This window comes from Euprymna scolopes, chromosome 31, assembly GCF_053919585.1.
Source record: "Euprymna scolopes isolate OS-2025 chromosome 31, ASM5391958v1, whole genome shotgun sequence".
In the NCBI taxonomy this organism is placed as follows: domain Eukaryota; kingdom Metazoa; phylum Mollusca; class Cephalopoda; order Sepiida; family Sepiolidae; genus Euprymna; species Euprymna scolopes.
The window spans coordinates 32763328-32788233 of NC_136512.1; the positions used below are offsets into that span (position 1 = coordinate 32763328).

General features: G+C 31.0%; 1 long non-coding RNA gene across 2 annotated transcripts in view; it reads right to left on the minus strand.

The window, feature by feature from the left end:
- Positions 1-24659, minus strand: part of LOC145255679 (uncharacterized) — a 51764-nt gene extending 27105 nt beyond the window's left edge. For both annotated transcript variants that reach the window (XR_013863889.1, XR_013863890.1), the window contains exons 1-2: positions 24356-24659; positions 6685-6785 (exon numbers count right to left, since the gene is read on the minus strand). This is a non-coding gene — a long non-coding RNA (uncharacterized LOC145255679). The remainder of the gene's footprint in view (positions 1-6684; positions 6786-24355) is intronic.
- Between the last annotated feature and the right edge of the window lie 247 nt (positions 24660-24906).

Consider the following 24906-nt stretch of genomic DNA (forward strand, 5'->3'; position numbering starts at 1 on the left):
TACACATGCATATATATATATACATATATATACACATGCATATATATATATACATATATATACACATGCATATATATATATACATATATATACACATGCATATATATATATACATATATATACACATGCATATATATATACATATATATACACATGCATATATATATACATATATATACACATGCATATATATATACATATATATACACATGCATATATATATACATATATATACACATGCATATATATATACATATATATACACATGCATATATATATACATATATATACACATGCATATATATATACATATATATACACATGCATATATATATACATATATATACACATGCATATATATATATACATATATATACACAGACATATATATATATACATATATATACACAGACATATATATATATATACATATATATACACATGCATATATATATATATATACATATATATACACATGCATATATATATACATATATATACACATGCATATATATATATACATATATATACACATGCATATATATACACATATATATACACATGCATATATATATACATATATATACACATGCATATATATATACATATATATACACATGCATATATATATACATATATATACACATGCATATATATATACATATATATACACATGCATATATATATACATATATATACACATGCATATATATATACATATATATACACATGCATATATATATACATATATATACACATGCATATATATATACATATATATACACATGCATATATATATACATATATATACACATGCATATATATATACATATATATACACATGCATATATATATACATATATATACACATGCATATATATATACATATATATACACATGCATATATATATACATATATATACACATGCATATATATATACATATATATACACATGCATATATATATATACATATATATACACATGCATATATATATACATATATATACACATGCATATATATATATACATATATATACACATGCATATATATATATACATATATATACACATGCATATATATATATATATACATATATATACACATGCATATATATATATACATATATATACACATGCATATATATATATATATACATATATATACACATGCATATATATATATATACATATATATACACATGCATATATATATATACATATATATACACATGCATATATATATATATATACATATATATACACATGCATATATATATATATACATATATATACACATGCATATATATATACATATATATACACATGCATATATATATACATATATATACACATGCATATATATATACATATATATACACATGCATATATATATACATATATATACACATGCATATATATATACATATATATACACATGCATATATATATACATATATATACACATGCATATATATATACATATATATACACATGCATATATATATATACATATATATACACATGCATATATATATACATATATATACACATGCATATATATATATGCATATATATATACATATATATACACATGCATATATATATACATATATATACACATGCATATATATATATACATATATATACACATGCATATATATATATACATATATATACACATGCATATATATATACATATATATACACATGCATATATATATATACATATACACATGCATATATATATACATATACACATGCATATATATATATACATATATATACACATGCATATATATATACATATATATACACATGCATATATATATACATATATATACATATATATACACATGCATATATATATATATACATATATATACACATGCATATATATATATATACACATATATATACACATGCATATATATATATATACACATATATACACACATGCATATATATATATATATACACATATATATACACATGCATATAAATATATATACACATATATATACACATGCATATATATATATATACACATATATATACACATGCATATATATATATACACATATATATACACATGCATATATATATATACACATATATATACACATGCATATATATATATATACACATATATATATATATATATATATATACACATGCATATATACATACATATATACACACACACACTGAGGGTGGCCCACTTGAAAGTAGCCTGATCTACCTAATCTTTCTCTTAACGACCAACTGACACCACAAGACAAAATGCAATTTTTTTTCCAACAAGATGGCACTACATGCTACACGTCTCACAGATCACTGAAACGAGTTCATGACATGTTTACGAAAGAGAGAACAATAAGCAAAGGGTTGTGGCACCATGCTCCCCAGACTTGCCATCATGCGATTTTTATCTTTGGGGGACTTTAAAACAAAAAGCTTATGCAAATAATCCTCACAATTTAGACGAACTTAAGGAGAAAATTACCAACGCTATCAGGAAAATCACCAGAGAACATCTACAGGCTGTATCTGCAAACGGTATTAAACGTGCCCAGAAATGCATAGATGTCAACAGGGAGCACTTTCTCCTCTATACTACAGTTTATGGGCTTCTTTTAAGTGGACCACCCTGTATAATTATAAAACTCTGGACCTTCCTTGCTTTTATTATGTCTTTAATGATTGGGTGATTTAATCTTTTAAAAAATGGGATTTCCATAGATTTGCAGTTGTGCTGTAAGCAATTTTGACTCTAAATAGAGCAAGACGAATCAATTTCCAACTTTTACCGAAATATCCAAATAAAAAAGACGCTCTTGTTTTTCTTAAAAATAGAAAAAAACGAGAACAAATTAAAATGAAAGTAAAAATTTACAGGATACAAACCGTGATAATGAAAATAGTTGAAATGTTTAGAAAAGCCAACGCACACGACAAGTGAATCTTACAAGAATCTAAAGAAACAAAATATGTCAGAGTAGATATGTAAGAAAAAAATGGTAAGTGTTAAAGAGGATTATTCTGACTCAATTCGAAAGTAGAAAACCAATTTTAATAAGAATAATTTAAGATGTAGTTTGCTTGAAACATTGTGTGCAAAATATATATTGAGGAGTATTAGAAGGCTATTACAAGTGCAAGAAGTGAGAAATATGTTGGTATTAGGTTGATGCAAAAATAATGTCATTTTTATTTTGTATATATATAGTTGAACGTTAAAAAAAACATTTTTGCACCAAGCTAATATATTTTGATTTCTTGTATTTCTTATATAATACTCCTCTAACACTAATTTTAGTTTAATGGTGCTAAAAATGTAAATATATATTGGGTAAAGTTTTATATAAAAGATAATTTTTTAAATGTTTTTTTTGTTTTATTAAATACTAGCAGGGGGTACCCGGTGATGCCCGGGTGTCTTGAGGTAAATCAAAACTCCGGGGGAGGGGTATTAAATAATAAAAAAAAAATGTTTTGGTAGGTGAGTATGAGAATCGAACCCGTACCCTTGAGTTGGAAATTAATGTGTGAAAAAAAAAAAAAAACGTGCGACAGTAGCCATTTGGCCACCGCGACATACAGCGTAGACGTGTTTGAATTTATTTATTTAACTATAAAAACAGGCGTGCGCAATAAAAGTTAACTCTGCTGCTTCCATTTGACCTAATTAAGAAAGTCAAATAGAAGTCACGCAGTTGTTTACCCAAATTTGACTGGTTTTTTTCCCCAACAAATGTTGGGGAGAGGGAAACCAGCTCCCAATTGTCCAGATTCAATAGCAATTGTCTAATGTACAACATTGATCAAAGCTGATTGCTTCTAGACATTTCCCAGCGCAATGTCGAGGATTTGTTAAATTTGAATTAGTTTCGCTTTTTTTTATACGAAAAAGCCTCATCAAGACGCGAGGAGACAAAATAGCAATAATTTTGTAAAAGTTGATGTAAATAAATCTAGATGCGACGCGCTTTCCCAAATCGTGCATATTATTATTTAGGACCCATATAAACAGTTGTAAGCGATCGTAACGACCTCGGAACCGTGTGCGAGAAAAGCTTTTTGAAGACATACACGAAATGGTCACACACATTTTGCCTTTTATATATATAGATTTTACAGCTCTTGTCCAGAATTCCTATGAAAAAAAAACAAACAAAGAAAAATCTGTATGTATCCATGACAGAAAGAAAACATGAATTGATCAAGTAGTTTTATTCTGATAAAGAAAGGATCAAGAAGAATGTTCTTGTTATTTCATCCAATGCCAGTAGGCACAGGTGGAACGTAAACAAATTCAAATTGCCAGAGTTTTCGGTTGGCCATTGCAGCAACCAACTCAGTTCCTGCTAAACCGGTTTCCTCTTCAATAATGAATTTCAGTGTTACACATGGATGTCCAACTATCCTTTTTGCGTCTGGAGTCCAAAGTAGGAGTTTTCCTGCCAGTTCATTATGGCGACTAAGATGACTGGCAAGTGCTAACACGAGGTAGGGAACCATACAATGACTTGTTTGTTGGGTAACCTTTCTGGGATATGTTGTAGGTTAATCGAAGCATTCTTGCATATTTACTATAGAGATGAATATCGAGGATAATGTTATATAGATATTATATAGATAATATTATATAGATAATATATAGAAAATATTATATAGATAATATATAGAGGATATTATATAGATAATATATAGAGGATATTATATAGATAATATATAGAGGATATTATATAGATAATATATAGAGAATATTATATAGATAATATATAGAGAATATTATATAGATAATATATAGAGAATATTATATAGATAATATATAGAGAATATTATATAGATAATATACAGAAAATATATAGATAATATATAGAGGATATTATATAGATAATATATAGAAAATATATTGATAATATATAGAGAATATTATATAGAAAATATTATATAGATAATATATAGAAAATATCATATAGATAATATTATATACATAATATATAGAGAATATTATATAGAGGATATTATATAGAAAATATTATATAGATAATATATAGAAAATATCATATAGATAATATATAGAGAATATTATATAGATAATATATAGAGAATATTATATAGATAATATATAGAGAATATTATATAGATGATATTATATAGAAAATATTATATAGAAAATATTATATAGATAATATATAGAAAATATCATATAGATAATATATAAAAAATATCATATAGATAATATATAGAGAATATCATATAGATAATATATAGAGAATATCATATAGATAATATATAGATAATCTATATATCTATAAAAGTGAAAGTGTCTGTCTGTGTGTGTGTCTGTGTGTGTACATTTCCCTACGCAATAACTCTGTCAATTTTTAGTCTACAGACTCAAAATTTGATATATAGTGTACTGAGATTTGGGAAAATCGATGTGATCGGTTTTTGGCCAGAAATTTGGCGATTAAGTGGTCAACGATTTGACCTTTGAGAACTCTACCAAACTCCTCCGACAATTTTCGGTCTAAACATTTGAAATTTTAGATATAGATTCATTGGACATGGATCTAACTTAATAACTTAATTTGAGCCCAAAACAATAAATTTTAAGGGGTCATAATAGGGGTCAAAGTTAAAAATATTGACCACTCTTTTTTTTATTTTTTGCTCAATATACATCTCCAAATACACGGGCAACGCCGGGCACCCATGCTAGTATTATATATATAATATATAGATAATACCATAGATAATATCATATAGATAATACCATAGATAATATTATATAGAGAATATATAGATAATATGTATTATGAATAAATTAATAGTCCTTGTAGGCATCATTTTATTTGATTAAATAAAAGGTTCCATTCCAAATTCTGTGCAGATTCTGGAGTTCTACAGTGTTAAAATGTTTTTGATTGCCAATGAGGGTACAACCCCAATAATTTCAACGTTCTTGCGGTTAGAACAATCAATCAATCAGAAGCCTCCAACTTTATTATAAAAAATATGGAATCTTGGAGTCAATTCAGTTCGCTGTCAACCTCTGTCTTGAAACCACTGAATCGTGACTGCATTGATTCTTCGCCGTCATCTTTGTTACTAAGAATTAACTCAACACTCGAAATCATGACTGAAAGATTCCCAAATTCGACAAGAGACACCTGAAGAAGGCCAGAGGTTACACTGGCCGAAACATGATGAGAATAAGATTCAAGATTAAAAAAGTAGTTCAAATAAAACAAATAATCTTAGCGAGTCATATTATCAGATTGAGAAAAAAGTTGTTGCAGATTTTAACTTTTAAATTCAGATGAACATATTTTTATTGATCGCAATAAGCACTATCAGAATTAACACACTTTTGCCAACGCAAAACAAGTGTATTTATGCCAATAGCATAAAAATCTTGCGTTCTGGTGGCGATGAAATCGCTGAAGGCGTTTTTGATATCACTTGGGTTTTTGAAGCATTTTTTACGTAGAAAGTTGTCGAGATGCTTGAAAAAAAATGTTAGACAGTAGGTAAGAGGTGTGGGGAGTATGGTGGATGAGGCAGGGTTTCAAGGGAGAGCAAAAGCCGATAGAATCTTTTATCAATAAAAAAAAAAAAAAAATCGACAAACCCCTCTCCTTCAAAAAAAAACAATCTCTGCTTAATTGCTTACATGTAAACCGACTCCGAAGACATTGCACTGTTGTTGATTTTAAAGCAATCTTTGTTGGCTGATGAGCACATTTGAAAAGCGGTCGAATAAGCAACATCTTTCTGAAATGAGAAGACAAAAAAACAGCATCACATTTAGGAATTGCTTAAAAAAGAAAGTTTAATTTCTGTTTATTGGTTCAACAATTGGAAACAATTTGTGGAAACAAAATACAATAAAAAAATTATAGTCTGTTAGACTTAACACTTGATAAGATCCCTTTGTTATCAGAGCTAAAATTTGCATACAATTTTTTTTTTTTCATACATGTTTTATGGTTAATTATGAATAAAGAATAAAATAAAACATACCTAGCTTTTTTAAAATAATTTTTTGATGGTTAATTATGAATAAAGCAGATAAAACAAACTTTGTTTTTTTTAACTACAATTCACACTGTGGAAGTCATTGAAGTCAACAAAAGAGAAATTAACATGTAACTATGGTTTTTGTTTAACACACAGACAGAAGAAGACGTTTGTCTTATTTACATTTGGGCATGAAGAGAGAGAAAACAGGTTAACTTCCAAAAATACAAGTCAATAAAGCATAAAGGGAACTAACCCTTCACACAGTCCAAGAGAGACAACTCTTACAATTTTTACAGTATTAAATCTATATCTACATTGATAATTTCCAACACCACTCCTCAATGTGAATAGAGTTTTATGCTAGTTTTCAATACCCAACAGTTCTCTGAGCTTCATAAGTTGTCTACTCACAATTCCAAACCTTTTTATTTTCCTAGGCATTATCTACCTCTTTGTAAATCCTTGAAAAGTTTCTTTCTCCTTATGAACGTATAAATTTAACAAAATGATTTTAAGATTCAACATATGTACAACGATTTAAGAAAAACCTTATAGAGGCATTATTCGGTACCAGCAGTCAGGCAGCCTTCACAAACCTCTCTATAGCATCTGTGGAACAATAAGTATCAAGTTTGTCTGATCCTAAATACGAGAAAAACATTATTGAAAATATCAACTTGGTCTATAAAGAGTTGCTTCATGTGATTTTTCAAAAAGAGTTACACTAGTATTATTGTTTGGATTACTGTTCTCATCTTGAGTGTTATTTTTACAAAGTTTCAGTCGATATAACCTCAGGCCATCTTCAGGTGTATCTTGTTGAGCTTGGGAATTTTTCTGTCAAACTCGGGAATTTTCATGGAATTTTGAACGGGGCCCTTTATTTAATTCACATGGGTAGGTATGCTCTCGTTTTGTTATTCATGCGACGCTCAAAATACAATTGCGAACTACTAAGGACTTCTATCCGGTCATGGATGACAGAACAGGAACATGCTACCCGCATGGATTAAATAAAGAGTTCCATTCAAAAGTCTAGAATTTGACAGAAAGATTCCTTAGTTCTACAAGATACATTTGAAAAAGGGCAAAGGCTATATCGACCAAAACTTTGTGAAAATGAGAACAGTAGTGTGAAGAATGACACACATAATCAAACTTTTCTTTCTTACTACAAAGGCAGATGACGACACAGGTACAATAAAAAAATTCAGAAATTACTATTTTCGAGGAGAGTAATAAGGCTTTAGAATAATACATTTTAAATTTTCTAATTTTTATATTTTTAATTTTTACATGGTTTTATTTAATTTATTTTTTTTAACAAGCAGTGATGCTCAGCGTTGCCTGGTCATAAATTATGCTTAAATATAATACTTTAATTCATGCACATTTCATATATATATTATTATTATAGAGTTACCTTCTATATTGATTATTATATATTATATTGTAACCAATATATAGTAGTGATATCAAAAGTAATATATATATATATATTAGTGATGGAATGATTCCAATATTTTTCTCCGATGCAATTATAGATTCTGATTCTTTAAAAATCTCTAAATATTTGGATCAAGTACAGATTAGATACCCCATAGCAGACGATGAATACTGGCGCACATTTCAAGTGACACCGGTTGTTCCAAATATTTCACTATAGAGTTGTTATTTTTCCCCCGATTACCATCAACACACATGTTAAATATGCAGATATTTTCTCAAACGTAAAAATACACTTGTTGGAGTGATCTATAGATTTTAGTTTAACTGGCAGTTTAAAATCAATAAATATTTATTATTTTATCATTACTACCAGTAGTGGAGGATTTTGCTTTTTAAAAAAAATTTTAAAATGGCAAAAGAATTATTATGGTATTGGAAAATAGGCACAAGTTTTTCCAATTCTGATACACAATTGGAATCATTCCATCACTAATATATATGTATATATATATATATATTTTTTACTTTTGATATCACTACTATATACTGGGCAGGAGCTGTTAAAAACAGCCTAACCTGCCTTGAAAGAGTACAAAATAGACCTCGTGTCTTAGTGGGGGATGCCCTTTTCTCTTCCCTGCAATCTCTCTCCCACAGAAGAGATGTTGCAAGCCTATCTTTGTTTTATCGTTATTTCCATGGCAGGTGCTCGTTTTAACTCCAATCTCTGGTCCCCCCCTCGCCAATCTTTTACGAAAAACACCCGTATAGCTGAATCCACTGTCAAAAACTTTCCCCACTCTTTATCTATGCCTAAATCAAAACGTAGATTCCATGAACAAAGCTTCTTTCTTAGAATTGCACGCCTGTGGAACTCTGTTCCGTCTGCCTGCTTCCCTCCTGACTACAACTTGGATGTCTTCAAGTCCAATGTAAACAAATTCCTGATGAACTGCCCCCTTAAGTAGACACTTTAAATATCCACACTAATGTACTGTACTTACAATAACCCTTATCCCTGAGTGGCTTCCGGGCCTTGATAAGTGGTGACCACCTTGTAAAAAAAAAAAAAAAAAAAGTTCCAATTTTTCTGATTCCGATTAATCATTCCAACGTTAATCCCTATAAGAGGCACATTTTTCCTCCTTCTAGACCAAAATACTGCAGGTTTACAACAGATGACGCATACAAATTTCTTATGTCTGGCCTATTAGCCACTATCTTATATAACTCTATAAAGACTTTTCTAACACATCCAGATGCTCAAATAAAATCCTAGACTCATTCCAAAGAGCTACACTAGCACCATCGCATTAACCAACAGAGGAAATAGTCCCAATTTTTCCCCCTATTGCTGAAGTCCTCCTACTGATCCCCATAAACACAGCAGGGATTTATACACATGGTATGGAGATATATATACTTATACACATCGTATGGAGATATATATATATATTTATACACATGGTATGGAGATATATATATTTATACACATGGTATGGAGATATATATATATTTATACACATGGTATGGAGATATATATATTCATACACATGGTATGGAGATATATATATATATTCATACACATGGTATGGAGATATATATATATATTTATACACATGGTATGGAGATATATATATTTATACACATGGTATGGAGATATATATATTTATACACATGGTATGGAGATATATATATTTATACACATGGTATGGAGATATATATATTTATACACATGGTATGGAGATATATATATTTATACACATGGTATGGAGATATATATATTTATACACATGGTATGGAGATATATATATTTATACACATGGTATGGAGATATATATACTTATACACATGGTATGGAGATATATATATTTATACACATGGTATGGAGATATACATATTTATACATGGTATAAATATGTATAACATTTCATGATTTTTTTCTCAGTTATTTTTTTTTCCAGTTATTTTTTTATCAGTTATTTTTTTTTCAGTTATTTTTTTATCAAATTTAAACAGTTTTATTACTTTTTTTCCCTTTTTTTATTTTTTATTTTTTTGTATCGAACTAAAACGATAAACCTTCATTTGTTTTTAGGGTATTTTCTTTTAGTTTTTTTTTTGGGGGGGGGGTATTTTTATTTTGGTTTTATTTTTTATTTGCTATGGTGCTAAGTGAAATATTTCAAACCAAGTACTGCAGTAATTAATAAAAAAAAAAACAAATAAATGATGAAAACACGAAAGAAATTTCACTTCATTTCCTTAGGATAGGATTCCATATTTTTGTTCTTATATAAATTTCTGCTTTTTAATAAAGCTGAGAGACAAACTATTTATAGTCGCGGAGGCTGGTAAGTAACCAGTCAACATTACCACAGCTTCAACGGCTAAATGGATTTTTTTGTTTTGTTTTTACCTCTCTCCATTGGGCTGCCTAATGTGTTCCAATAGCCGTTCTTACCATGAGGAGTTGGGGGTGTCTATTCCAAAACAAGTTCATAATATGAGGAGGTTAGCAGTTAAGCAGCAAAAACAACCGTACTTATTTTTTTTTTACAAGGGGGAGGGGAATACTTCCACCAGGCAGCGTGAGTTAGCAGATACTGCTAGTATTTATATATATATATATATATATATATATATATATATATATATATATATATATATTAAGTAATGTGATTTATAATTTAAAATTTAAAAATCAAATTTTAATTAAATTAAAAATCCGTTTCATAAGAAGGAACAACAACAAAATCAATTATCTGTATGATCGTTTCGGAAAACAATGCTTTTTATTGTGGTATACATCAAGTTATATATATATATATATATATATATATATATATACATTAGGGATATACCGGCTGATTAATAGGTTTTCTAATGCCGATTTATCAGCAAATTTTGTTGTCATAAATAATACTAATATTTATTATATTGGAAAGGAAGACAAGTTAACTCCCTCTTTTGCTTGCGAAAATTTATCGAAGAGACATGCATCGTCTAAACCATATTACCAAATAACAGGTATGATGTGTGATTAATATGTTGACTTTTAAAACTGCATTGAATTTGAGTTTTTTCTGTTTCTATATAAATAACATTATTATTTTTTACTTTAAATCATTGTCAAAGAAAATTATTACTTCATCTTTCAGTTTTTATGTTGAGGAATTATACAGTAAATTGAGACGATGTATGAACTGAAAATAAAGCATTCTTCATCAGTCATATTCTTGTTCCTCATTTTCGGACTCTTGCTACTATTGCATATATATTTTTAAATGATATAAATCATACTTTAGTAATTTACATTTTATGATGTGAAATGGTTAAATTTCAAATCTAGAATTTTTATAATATATATATATATATATATATATATATATATATATATATATATATATATATATATATATATTTGCTAATATTTTTTCCTCTGAGAAGATGGATAAACATTGAAAACCTATGTTAAGGAGATATACTTATTGAAATGTATTCTTTGTCTTGCATATAATAAAAATTCTAGATTTGAAATTTAACCATTTCACATCATAAAATTTAAATTACTAAAGTATGATATATATTTTTAACTGGTAAACAATCGAAAAGGACTTTTTCATAGCATATATGTGAAGCAGAATGATTCGCACAAACCGGAATTTTTTAATAAACAATTTGTTCACTTTTTTCATACAAGAATTTGCGATACTATAAAATTCCTACCTTAACAACTTACCATTAGGTACTTGTTCAAAAAATAGTCTAGTTACTGAATCCATTTCAAAAAAAAAAAAAGAAGAAAAAAAAAATCACCAAAGAAACAAGTCACAGAACTTCAACCATATTGATGAAAGAACCTACAATTTTAGCTTTGAGATTATTTCTTTTAAAAGCTGTCCAATCTAATTCTGATATTTCTGACTTCAGTGGAATCCACTGTTAAACAATTCAATGAATCAATGGAAATAAGATTTTCATTCTATCTAAATGATATGGAACAACTTTCTCTTCTGCCTCTCTCTCACACTCTTTATCTTCTCTCTCTCTCTCACCCTGTTTCTCTTCTCTCTATATTAGCACTTATCAAGGCCAATAGGCAACTCGAGGATCAACTCGACGATGAGAGTTCAAACGTGCACAGTAGTCAAATTTGGGAAAGAGGATGGAACAACTTTCTCTTCTGCCTCTCTCTCACACTCTTTTTCTTCTCTCTCTCTCTCTCACCCTGTTTCTCTTCTCTCTATATTAGCACTTATCAAGGCCAATAGGCAACTCGAGGATCAACTCGACGATGAGAGTTCAAACGTGCACAGTATTCAAATTTGGGAAAGAGGATGGAACAACTTTCTCTTCTGCCTCTCTCTCACACTCTTTATCTTCTCTCTCTCTCTCTCACCCTGAAAGATTCCTCTCCCCTAAGAATAAAACATATGTGCAATATCTGCTTTTGTTTTTTCATTGTTGATACGGTCCCGGGCAACGCCGGGTAGCCCTGCTAGTTCTATCTAAATGATAAAAACTTGTGCGTCTATTTTCTTAGATCCATGATTCAAATATTAATTCTCAAAAGAATGGCCTGGAAAACACTAAGAATTGGATTCTACATCTTTTACTTTCTACTGATGATAATGAAACAGAATCAGTAGGATACACTTCTTCAAGCTCTGTTGAGAGTCAAGAAGATCCAAGTAGAAATAAAACTGTTATCTCTTTCAAATCTGTTTGATAAATTAGCTTCGAATAAGCCTACAGTAACAAATCAAAACTTAGAGCAGATAGAAGCTTAGTTAAACCTGGAAACTGTGACTATAACAGAAATACAACGATCACAATCTAAACTCAAAAGGAGTAAATCCCTTATGCTTAAGTGCACAAAAGAACTTGACCATTACATAGCTTTACAACTACTCACAACAGGTGATGATCCATTTCAGTGGTGAAAGTAGACACAGGAGACCTTGCCACTGCTGAATAAACTGACTTCAAAATACTAAAGCACATCTTGGAGGGGGAAAGGCTCTTTAGTATGAGCCTATGATGAACAGGCTGTGCCATAAGAATAGAGAAAATTTAATGTTTCTACATTACAATTTAAAAGTATTCAACTTTAAATAGTGAGGAGACTATGAGAGCAGAGGAGGCAGGCAGCAAGAATAGAAGAGAAAGTAGAGCAGCAGCAGGTGCAGAACTTCAGCTTATAGTTATTCACTTAAATAATTACAATTTGTACTTTGTAGTTGGTTTGTAATTTCTTTTTCTTATCTTATTTAAGAATTAGATATTATATTTTGTAATTTTAGTTAATAAAGATAAAAGGCCATAATAGTGGCCAGACACTTGATTAAATGTTAACTTAAATTGTAAATATGTCAATGCTATCTGATGAGTTTCTTGGCAGTGATGAAGTGATTTAAATTTAATAGTAAAGAGAAAAGTAATTAATCGGCTGATTAATCAGCAAATTGGCTGATTACTGATTAATCAGCAAAGTGGCTGATTAGGCCGATTACTTATTACTTGCAGATTAATCGATACACATTTAATATAATGGAAAATAAAAGAATTTAAAACTGCAAAATTAAAATTTACAATTAAATTTATTATTCGATAGAATACTCTAAAAACAATTTTCAATAAGGAATAAGGACTTGGAAAATTGTTTTTGGAGTATTCTGTCAAATAATAAATTTAATTGTAAATTTTAATTTACAGTTTTAAATTCTTTTATTTTCCCCTGTAATAAGCTCTATTTTCCATTGTATCGATATTGAGCTTTTTTTTTTTTATTTGGTTGGGATTAATTCATTAATATATTAAATATTAATATTTATATTAAATTCTAGTTTACCTCTGATTATATCGGGTAAACATTTCTTTTCCACTGTATTGATTGTTTTATATATATATATATATATATATATATATATATATATATATATATATATATATATGACTTTGGTGCCATTAGCTAGAATAGAAACTGAAACCAAACATATAGTGCTCCAGCCTTAGTCATTACCATTTGAGCTATACAAATAATCAATTCTTATCTAAAAAAATTTCAGAAATGCAGATATCATTACAGACAACACATTTTTAATGACAGCTTATGTTACTATTCAGTGATTTCTTGTGCCAGATCCTATTAGTGATTTTATTGTTTTCCTTCTCATCCCCCTCAGTTTAGTTTATGTTTGACACCTGTTGCCTATTGGTATTCTCCAATCCTAAAATGCGTTTCCTTTTTAATAGCTATAGCAACAGCTGGCAACAGCAGAGTTCTACAACTAAAAACAAAAAACAGTGCTTCTTCATTATTATAAGAGTGAAATTCAAAACTCGAAAAATTGAATTTCAAGATATGAAATACCTTCAATAAGTTTCCAGACATTTTTGTACAGGCATTTTAAATTGTAGTAGATTCTTGAAAATTCAATATGTTATTGCTATACATCTTATGAGATGACTGGCCAATTTTTATTTCAAGTTCAAATGAACAGCTACAGCAAGAATTGGAATACACCCTACTAAAGCCTGATTGTCACAGCTGGTGAATTTCAAAAATGCAATCTGGATGTGAGGACACTTTAGAAGAATGATATGCAATAAAATTCTGTTTAAAACTTTGAAAAAAATTACACAGAAACGTAGTGAAAGCTTCAGACTGCTTTTGGCCATCTTGCATGAATCTATCATCAGTTTTTGAGTGGCATAAGAGATTCAAGGAAGGCAGTCTGTGAGGGATGATGAGAGGTGTGGGAGAAGTAAGGAAGTCAGAACACCAGAGTTGATTGGCCAAATAAAGAATTTCATAGATAGGGGTTGTTGTGTGTCTATAGAGACAATAATTGAATTTCAAGATACATCCTTCACAATCAGTTCAACAGGGTGTGTCATTGCAGCACCAACTGCTCTGCTCAGTTGGGCGAAGATATAGTTTGGTACACCACATAGGCTTTACCTTCTCTCTTTGAGAAGGGGTTGGTTTATTGCTAACTTCTTGATGAATCAAGAATGCTGTTCAGGCATTTTTTTTATGGGACTTGGCCAGAGTATACCACCTCTAATGTACGAGTCTTTCTATTCCTCATCTGCCAACCTTGTGTCATACCTTCCTGCAGTAAGAGGGAGGTTAATACCAATCATTACTACAATAAGATGTGATATTTAGAAGTTTGAACAACATACATTCTTCATATCAAATAAGCACTACTGAAATTAACTTGTGGGAGAAAAATACACACAAGCTAAACTGTACATATTCAGATAATTAGCAGGAGCCTCACAGTTGCAGAGTTTATTTCAACCAAAATATCCCGAACTCAACTCTCAGATGAACTTTTAAATTTTCAGTACTTGTGCAGACTAGTAATGTTTTAAACTAACGCATTTCACGTTTCTGAATCTTGGAGATGAAGAGTGGTTATTCATACAGGATGACCCCAAAAAACGGGCCCCAACTCTAATTAGGCCTCGTTTCTTAGTGTTTTGTTCGAATGAAATGGAATTTTGGTCATAACTAGTTTATTATATTCAAAACATCATATCAAAACACTAGGGTCTTTGGCCTTTTTTCTCCGTTCTACAGCATATGTCCTAGATGGCCTCCATTTAGCTTTTGTTTTCTTTGAAGGAGGGGGGGGGGTCACCCTGTATACATATATATATATGCATAAATGTATACATATATATATATATATATATATATATATATATATATATATATATAGGTTTGAATAAAATAGGCGGAAGTTTCTCAAGAGCTCTTTCGACTATCATCTCATCAGGAGAAAATCGACATGCTACAGGCTGACCAAAAAAAACGGGCCCCAGCTCTAATTAGGCCTCGTTTTTTAGTGTTTCGTGTGAATGAAATGAAACTCTGGTCATAACTAGTTTATTATATTCAAAAAATCACATCAAAACACTAGGGTCTTTGGCCTTTTTTTCTCCGTTGACTGTAAAATGCTCAGAAAAACAAAATTGAATGTCATCTGTTTTTTTTGGGGTCACCCTGTATTATTTGGGTTCATTGGACTACTGTTCTCATCTTGAGTGTGATTTTCACAATCTTTCGGTCGATCTAACCTCCAACCTTTTCTGCAAGGACCAGTGGCGCAGTGGTTAGAGTACTTGGAAAAATCAATTGTAAAAAGTGATATTTTCCTGAAGGTTGAAGGTTCGATCCTCAGTGTTGGTGATTGAAAAATACAATTACGAACAAGGTACACCTGAAGAAGGTTGGAGGTTAGATTGACCAAAACGTAAAAATCACACTCAAGATGAGAACAGTAATCTGATGAATCCAAATAATATGAATAACGCATTTCAGGTGAAAACATTATGTACTTATGTGTCATATCAATATTAATATAAATTACAAAAATGATCCAGTAGAAAAATAACCTATAATATAAATCTCGCCTGTCTGTTTAAATGTATGTATGTATGTATGTATGTATGTATGTCTGCCTAAAACTTTCGACAGAGGCGACGGATTTTCACAAGATCGGTATCGTTTTAAAGCTGGACCCTTCAGACGACAAATCTCGAAAAATTAGCTAAAAATATTAATTCCTTCACCCTCAACTGGGAACTTTTCTACAGGGAGAGGTTGCTTTTTGTTTTCGCCAATATTTTTGTAAGTCATTCCCTCAGCGAAGACATCACATTTTTTTTTTGTTTCACGTTCTTTTTCCTCTTTTGCAGTATGGGTTCGAGTTTGCCTGCCTACTACCACCTTATTTTTTTTTTTGCTCAACACACATCTTCAAACATCCGGGCAATGCTAGCCACCCAGATTAGTCTATATATATAAAAGGCAAAATGTGTGTGACCATTTCGTGTATGTCTGGCAAAGGCTTTCTCGCACACAGTCCCGGGTTCGTTACTATCGCTTACAACTGTGTATATAGGTCCTATATAATAATATCTAGGAATTAGGAAACCGTGTAGCGTATAGATTTATTTATGTCGATTTTTACAAAATTATTGCTATTTTGGCTTCTCGCGTGTTGATTGGGCTTTTTAGTATAAATAAAGTGAAACTAAACTCAAACGACGTCTTCGGCATTGCGCCGGGAAAAACGTCCAGAAGCAATCAGCTTTGATCAGACAGTTGCTATTCAATCTGGACAATTGGGAGCTGCTTTCCCCCTCCCCAACATCTGTTGGGGGAAGAAACAGTTAAATTTGGGTAAACAAACCCAAACGCTGCGTGACTTCTATATGACCTTCTTAATTAGGTCAAATGGAAGCAGCAGAGTTAACTTTTATTGCGCACGCCTGTTTTTATAGTTAAATAACCTGCTTAATGTTGTCTGTCGCTGTGGCTCAATGGGTAACGTAGCACGTTTTTTTTTCACACATTAATTTCCAACTCAAGGGTACGGGTTCGATTCTCATACTTAACTACCAAAACATTTATTTTATTATTTAACCCCCCCCCCCCCCGGAGTTTTGATTTACCTCAAGACACCCGGGCATCGCCGGGTACCCCCCGCTAGTTACAAATAAAAACAAAATTCATCAAGTTTATCAATTTATATAGTTTTATCATTGTTTTAATGTTGAAAAGTTCGCAAGACCTAGGGAAGATAACTGCAATCAATCATTTTTAACTAAATAATTACAATTACAGTTTTTAAGCACAAAATGTAAGAAGTAACTGTAGATTCTTTTTTTCTTTTTTTTTTTTAAATACATCTAGTACATTTACTGGATCATTTTTCGTAATTTTTAAAAATTTATATTAATTTCAACATGACATGTAAGTACGTAATGTTTTTACCTGAAATGCGTTGGTTTAAAATATCACTATTCTGCAAAAGCACCAAATTCTTGACCTGTCTACTAAGCCTCAGCCCCTGGGAAGTGACAGTGACTAAGTGGTTAGCAACATGGACTGACAACTTGGGTGTGCCAAGCTCGAACCCAGTTCGTTCCATAGAAAAAAAAACTTTCACTCAGGGAGGTTCCCAACCTTTATGCTGCTCCCCCGACCTTTCCTATCCGTAAGTACTTGATGCCCTTCTGAAACAAATCTAACTAGAAAGATATTTAGGAAACGAATGCCAACAATAATCATTTGATTCACTAGAAATGAATGATCCTCAACAACAACTACAACCAAGCTCTACTCCTTGTTCCATCGTCGCAGTGTTGCATCTCTGTACTTGCTTACAAGTACTTTAATGGAATGTGCTCCGAAGAACTTAATGACTTGCATCCCGCTTTTTTTCTTTCCACAACAAGAACAACAGTCAGGGCAAACATCCTAAAACTTATCCATATTAACCCCAGTTGGCAGTACAGTTATTCAAATACTCAACAAACAGAACTTTTTTAATAATTAGTGTATTTTTTTATTGCTCAGAAGAGGTAATGTTTTTAATTGTTTTTATTTCATTTTTTTTTTTTTTTGTACTAGTGCACTTATTAATCCATGCTGAAATAATAATGTTATTATTTAGAAAGTTATTAACATGGGAAGTGGAGGGTGTTTTGTACCTATTCCGTACTTTAACCTTACAATTTAATAAAAGCATATCAAAACTTTAATTAAACTTGAAAATATTACTTAAAAATAGCGCGGATCAATAAGTGCACTAGCACCTTTTTTTCGATGCAAATGAAGCAGGAAAATTAATAAATCCTTTATTTTTTGATATTTGGGAGGGGAGGTCTGTTGCCACTTGAACTTAAGATTAGTTGTAAGGTTCCAACATGTTTTCTCTCTTTTGAGGAGAGAAAAGAAGGAGCAATGTTATTAATTATTTCATTTTTTTTTTTTTTTTCAGTTGCAAATGGAGGACGGAAATTGATTAACGTTTTTTTTCTTTTTAATTTGCTTATACTTCTTGAGGATCGGGGTCTGTTAGTGGTAGGGTTTCAGTATTTTTGTTTTTATTTTATTTATTTTTGGTGGGGAGGGGTAAACTGCAACTGGGGAACATATGCTGATAAATTGGAATTAAGCATATTTACAAAATATTAGAAGAGAAATGCAATGAAGTAGTAGGAAGCGATTTTGCTAGAATCTAAGAAGGTGGGTGACATTCTTTACCCCAAAACGGGTACAAATAAAAAATCTGAAAATTAATTCGCGAAAGGTCGGGTTTCCCAAATATTTATCCCAGTCTCCACAATTAATTCTTTATATGTCCCAGCAAATTCCATAATTTCTCGGTGAAACTCGTGAATCTGAGTTAAATTCTTAGATGAGTCTTCTGCATTTCTATCCACGTATTTAGTAAATGTTAACACTATTTATTGATTTCTTTCTTATTTAAATCGTTTTTTGGAGGCTTCTTTTGAACCGAACCAAAAGAAATTTTGCAGAACTAAGATTAAAATTATGTTAAGTTTAGGGTTAGGGTTGAAAAAAAAAAAGAGGGGGAGCGTACAGGAGTGAGGCCACCATTGCGATATACACACTGACTACAATGTTGTATGCAGTATGTTGCAGGGAGGGTTCTGTTTTTGCTCGGAGAAAAAAAAAGGAAAGAATTTTGGCCTGTGTGGCCTTTTTTTTTTTGGCCTGAACTTTGCGCTTTTCGGATTATTTGTGAGAAATTCCATATACAGTAGCCATCTTTCTTGTTTGTTTGGCCGCCCATGCAGTTTAGTGGTTGGTCGTCATTGGTTGATTTTGAATGTGTCAGGTGATTTGCTTGGCGCACTTTTTGCATCTTGCTTTTACTTTTTAGTCCAGACAAGAACTCGACGACGGATGGACTCAAAACCCAGCGACTCCTACACTGGTGGGAGCCATGACAATTCCTTCATGTTGTATCACCAAAGTTAGTGAACAAGGAATCACATGTCTACAAGCAGAGACAACTTTATACTGCTGAATCTATCCAAATTAAGGATGACATTCAAAAACAGTTCTCCATGTTTATTTACCAAATATTGGATCTTATCTCAATTCATCTAGAGTCCCAAGTGACTAACATTATGCCTAATTATAGACACCAATATTCCGTCAGAGTCCAAGGAACAACGAACTAACATTCCGACAATAGGAATTCATACTACTGGCTCCATGCATATGGAGGCAAGACAGGCCACCGTTTTGCAAATGGACACTACCAGAACCAATAAACTTTCTTTGCTGTTACATTTGAATAAATTTTGAGTTTGAAAGGAATGGCTTTTGTATTTGTGGATTCTTTTGCCTCTGCAGGGAGTAAAATTGGGATGCGAGAAATAATTTCTTACATATTTTCTTATCTTTCTTTTTTGGCCGGACATTTTTCCCCATACCAAAAAACAGTGAAATTTTATTTCTTTGAATAATAAAAAAAAAAAAACTTACACAACAAAAACACGACTGTTTATGTTTTAATAACTATTTTTTATTAAAAAATAAAAATTTCAATTTGGCTTGAACTTTACGATTTTCAAATTATTTTGTTGTTATATTTTTTTTGTTGCCAAATTTAACAAACAAAACAAAAACAAAAAAAATGGTACTTATGCACTTACGTTACTGTGATTTTTTTAATGGTTTAAGTGCTTCCACCAATATTGTTTTTAAATGTTTGGAACTTGTGCCCATACCCTCTCTAACCCAGTCACATACATATTAGGGATACTTTAAGTAGATCGCCCCCCCCCCCCCCGCTAATAAATACAGTAGATAATACGGATTTCACATGTACAAGTGAAATCACAGAACCAATGAGAATGGTTTGCACTTATTGATCCTTGCTGAAATAATGTTATTTTTTTTTTTTTTTTTACACAGGAATCACCACTTATCAAGGCCTGGAGGCCACTCGAGAATAAGGGTTAATGGGTATACATTGGTCAATGTGATTATAGCATTGTAAACATAAGTAGTGGGAATTTTGTAAATTGAATTACTTAGGGGGAACGGTTCATCAAGAACTTGTTTACATTGGACTTGAAGACAGATTGTAGTCAGCTGGAAAGTAGGCAATCGGGAGAGAGCTCCACAGGCATGCAGTTCTAAGAAAGAAGTTTTGTTCGTGGAATCTCCATTTAGGTTTAGGCACAGATAAAGAGTGTGAGAAATTATTGATAGTGGTTTTGGCGAGGGTGGACCATAGATTGAAGTTCAGCCGAGCACTTGCCATGAAAATAACAATAAAGCAGACAAGCTTGCAACGTCTCTTCTGTGGGAAAGAGGTTGTAGGGAAGAGAAGAGGGCATCCCCACTAAGCTAGGAAGTCGGCAAAAAAAGCAACCCCTCCCTGTAGAAAAGTGCCCAGTTGAGGGTGAAGGAATTAATGTTTTGGGCCAATTTTTCGAAATTTGTCGTCCAAAGGGCCGAGCTTCAAAACGATACCGATCTCATGAAAATACATCGCCTCTGTTGAAAGTTTTAGGCATACATACATAAATTTAAACAGACAGGTGAGATTTATATTATAGAAGGCGAATGTATTTTTATTATTGGAAACCTGTTATAAAAAAATCTTTGTTTAAAACTTCATATCACGTAATATTTATAATAATATAATAAACATTTTTAGAAATAATTATTTTATAGAATTCTATTTTTTTTGTTGTAGTTCAAATAATTATATCACCGAGAAAAATTATCAGGAAAATTGTTTGTTTTTTTAACATAATAATATTGATTTTATGTCCAATTTTAGCTATAACTTTAAAGTAAGTGAAATCAATAACGAGATTTTATATATCTTTTCAGCTTTACAAAATGTTGAAATTTTTATCGACTTACATTTATTTTGTTTAGTTTTCGTAATATGAACACTTAAAAAAAGGTTTATTTAATATATTTAACGAAACCTACTTTTATTATGTAAGTTTATTCGATAATGAATAAATATCGAAAATTTCAGGAAAATATGACGGTTATTTGATTTTTGCTAGATTTTTAAAACATGGGCGTGTCTAGAGGTTTAGAAACGTCACTTTGTTTTAAAGCGTCGATAATGTAAACACGATTTTTGTCTCGCATTTTCATTATTTTTGTATGTTGTAAAAAATTTTTTTTTAATAATAGTTTATTTGAAGCTTCTTTTAAATGGTAAAAAAACTTAGGATGATAAAATTAAATTAAATTACAGTTTCATCGTGTTACGTACGGGGGGGGTGTTAAAACTGTGGCGTGCGTTGGAGGTACCTACTGTACTTTCACCTTACAATTTAATAAAAACAGATATCGTAAAACTTTAATTAAACTTGAAAATACTTTTTAAAAAATAGCGCAGATCAATGTGCACTTGCAGCAAATAAAATTTCAGGTTTTCGATATGAGAAAAAACACTGACGACATTGAAATGAAAACTCGGTTTGACAACCATCTTCATTCTGTGACAAGTGCTAATCTGGACTTGCACCGATTTTCCTATTAATAATAACCTATAACTTCTTCGGCCAAACAAAATAAAAATAAATAAATAAAATAAAAAAAGAAACATAATAACAAAATAATCCGAAAAGTGCAAAGTTCCTCTTTTTTTCCTCCCAGAGCAAAACCGAAACTCTCACTGTACCGTGCTGCGTAAAATATTGTAGTTAGTGCGTATTTCGCAATGGGGGCCTGACTCGTGTACGTCAGTTTAAAAAAAAAAAAAAAAAAAAATAGTACGGTTCAAATTCTGTAGAAGTACCCCTTTTGGGAGGGGGGAGGGGTAGTAATAACCGTGATTACGGCTTTCTTAGAGCTAAAAAAACATATCAGGGTTAAAATCAAGTTCCGTCCGTTGTTGACATTCTTCGTAAGCTTATGCCCTGGAAAAGTCACTTCTGATTATCAGTTTTAAAATATGTAAATGAAATGGTTGCTTTTTTGGTATTTTTTTTACGACCTGCCCCAGCCAGCGTAGTATAAACACCCCCAACCACCCCATTGTAAGAACGGCTTTTGGGATACCCCATCGCAATGTTAAGAACGGCTTTCGATGTTGGTGGGTGTTTATTCCGAAAGCCGTTCTTGACATGGGGAGGTTGGGGGGGGGGGATTATAGTACCCTGAGGCACGTCGTAATAATTTACCTTTTTTTTTTTTTTCCAGAATAACAGAATATTAAAAAAAAAAAAAAAAACGGTAAACATTAATCAGAAGCTACTTTTCCAGGGCATTCATATATATTACATTAGGTCAGCCAGCAGAACATGATTTTAGCATATCAAATATGCCAAAATGCAAAACGACAATGAAATAGATTAGTTTTATATTCGATATAATGAATGGTTCTTGTCCAGTATTTACCTTATATTAAAAAAAATGAATTATCACAATTTAATCGAAATTGACTTTTAACTTTCCGTTATTTTTATTTATTTATTTATTTTTCATTTTCTTCCTTTGAAGATTGTAATGCTGGGTATGGGACAGCCAAACCAGCTGCCAACATTGCTCTGCTTTTTATTGAAACCAACCGAGAGCTCTTTTTCGTATCCTCGCTGTTCCCTTAGGTGCAATTGTCTGGATTTCTTTTACACTTGGTTCACCAGGAATATTAGTTAGGTAGGATTTCAGGTTCTTCGTGTGTGTGGGAGGGGGGGGGGGTAAGTAATAATCGTGAACCCGGATAATAATGTCAACCCGGATTTTGACTTCGTGTTTAATGAAGGGCGTTTTTTTTTCTTTCTCTCCTCCCCCCCCCCTACAGAAAACAAACAAACAAAATAAACATGTCGTTCATTAATCCAAACATTAACCCTAAGTTTGAGTTGGCGTTTAAACTTTGTTGATTCTACCCATACAGAAACATTTGAATCAATAGAATTCCACATTCTCACACATAGACATTTGTTCGGAATAACTTTTGATCAGGAACGTTAACTTTACGATAGATTTTTAGGGACCGTTAAAAATCAATTTCGCTCAAAATGTGCACGTACAATAATTTTGTTTTACTTACCCTAGAAAATACTGAGTATTTAAGAAAAAAAAATGTCCTTAACACCAGGAAGAAGATAAAATATGATATCAGGCAAGGGAAATGTCCGTCTATTTAGCGAATCACACACTATAATGCTATCGTGTGCCAGTTCAATTATTCAAGGTTTTCTTTAAATCACAAAATATCCTGAAGGAATCTTTTGTTTATCCCCGTGGAATCTTTGTTTCATTTACATGAACATGTTTACGTTTTTTCTTTCGCTTTCTTTCTGAGGTCACCGGGACAAGCATGCGTTGTTATCAAGGAAGATAACTCTGTTGGCGTTAGAAAAAACAAACAAACAAAAAAACTATGGAAGCGCGTACAGTTTAAATCACTGCAAATGCTCTTTCTTTACTGCAGTTGAGAATGACCATTTATTTCACGAAATATATTTATTATAATATATAGCGTTAAACTATCATTTTAATAATAAAGATGTTTTTTTTTGTTTTTTTTTTTACGTTTTACTTGCACCAATTCTAAATATTTTACATGCAAGGATATTGAATGTATTCAGTAAAATGGCG